Below are 1,796 nucleotides of genomic sequence, written 5' to 3'. Positions count from 1 at the left end.
CGAGTTGTATGCTCATTATTGTAGGGCTCGTGGTTCCCAAGCCGAGCCTTTTGAACATTGACGAGGGCATGAGGTTAATGCTAGCCCCTAGGTCGGCTAAGGCATTGCGAACGGGCGATTCCCCTATTGAGCATGGAATCGTGAAGCTTCTGGGATCGATTTTCTTTTGAGGAAGTTTATTGAGCACGAGGGCAGAGCATTCTTCGCCTAAGTTAACTAATTGCAAATTTTCAATTTTCCTCTTATGCGTAAGGAAGTCCCTCATGAATTTAGAGTATTTGGGCATTTGGGTTAGGACTTCGATAAAAGGAATATTGACGTGCAATTGTTTTAACAGACTTTCGAATTTTGCGAATTGCTCATTTGTCTTTTGACGAATTAACCTACCGGGGTACGGAACTCGAGGAGCCTTGGTCGGCTCTGGTGATGGAGGAGAGTTCTTCTCCTGCAGAGGTGTCGGTACTGTTTCTTCCGTTAGCGGTGGCACTTCTGCAGGCCCTACGGTGCGGTTTCGTAGTGTGATGAGGTGAACTTGCGCCTTTGGGTTTGTTTCGGTATTGCTAGGTAATGCGCCTTGCGGTCTCTCGGAAAAATTTTGAGCTATTTGATTTGATTGTTTTTCTATGTTTTGAATGCTAGCTTGTTGATTTCTAAAATTAGATTCTAATTGTAGAAATCTTTCCGAGTTTTTCTTATCAGTGTCAGAGACGAGGCGAGATATATTATCTTCGAGCCTTTCTCGTCCACCTTGTTGTTGAGTGAAATTTTGTGACTCATTTCTTGGTTGCTGAAAGTTTGTTCGTTGGGTTTGTTGGTTACTACTATTGCCGGGTTCCCTCCAACCAAGGTTTGGGTGGTTTCGCCATCCTTGGTTGTAAGTTCCCGTTGGGGGACCCGACGGCCTAGGTCTATTATCAATGTAGTTTACCATTTCTTGTTGATCGTCTGTTTCTTTCATGCAACTCCAATTTTCATGTGACCCACCACACCCTTCACAAGCCATAACCGAGACTGTTTTTGTCATTTCCAATTTTTTTATCTTTGAAGAAAGGGCCTCGATTTGGGCTTGTAAAGAAGTGCTTTCATCGACCTTATGGGCGCCCGGGGCGATAGACTTATTTCCCCGGGGGGTGTGCCATTGAAAATTGGTTTGAGCAATTTCCTCAATTTGATTATATATTTCGTGTGGGCGTCGATTACCTAAAAGTCCCCCGGAGCTAAAATCAAGTGTCTACCTAGTGTGTGGCAACAATCCATTATAGAAAGTGGATACTTGTTGCCATATTGCGAGGCCGTGATGGGGACACTTGCGTAATAGCTCCTTGAACCTTTCCCAAGTTTCATATAAGGATTCCCCGTCCTCTTGTGAATATGTATTAATTTCAGCCATTAACTTAGCAGTTTTAGCAGGAGGGAAATACTTATATAGAAATTTTTGGGCTAGTTCATCCCAGGTGTTTACCGATCCAGCTGGGAGGGCGTTGAGCCAAGCTTTCGCTCGGTCTTTTAGTGAGAAGGGAAACATACGGAGGCGGATGGCGTCGTTTGATGCTCCATTGATCTGAAAGGTATCACATATTTCCAAGAAATTAGTTATATGTAGATGGGGATCCTCGTCCGCAAGCCCGTGGAAGGTTGCGGAGTTTTGGAGCATTTGTATCAAATGTGGCCGAAGTTCAAAGTTATTGGCTTCGACATTCGGAGCATTGATAGCGGCGCCTAGATTACATACGGTGGGTCGTAGATAATCCACAAGGGTACGTTGGTCCGCCATTGGAGGTGGATCACCCGAAACC

General features: G+C 44.8%; 1 non-coding gene across 1 annotated transcript; it reads left to right on the top strand.

Moving 5' to 3' along the window:
• Positions 1-1,289: 1,289 nt before the first annotated feature.
• On the top strand, positions 1,290-1,396 carry LOC118482455. The gene has a single exon (XR_004868491.1). It is a non-coding gene; the product is annotated as a small nucleolar RNA R71 (small nucleolar RNA).
• Positions 1,397-1,796: the final 400 nt, after the last annotated feature.

Source organism: Helianthus annuus, chromosome 9 (assembly GCF_002127325.2).
Source record: "Helianthus annuus cultivar XRQ/B chromosome 9, HanXRQr2.0-SUNRISE, whole genome shotgun sequence".
Lineage (NCBI taxonomy): Eukaryota > Viridiplantae > Streptophyta > Magnoliopsida > Asterales > Asteraceae > Helianthus > Helianthus annuus.
The sequence above is the reverse complement of the archived record's forward strand: the minus strand, read 5'-3'. Positions and strand labels throughout refer to the sequence as shown.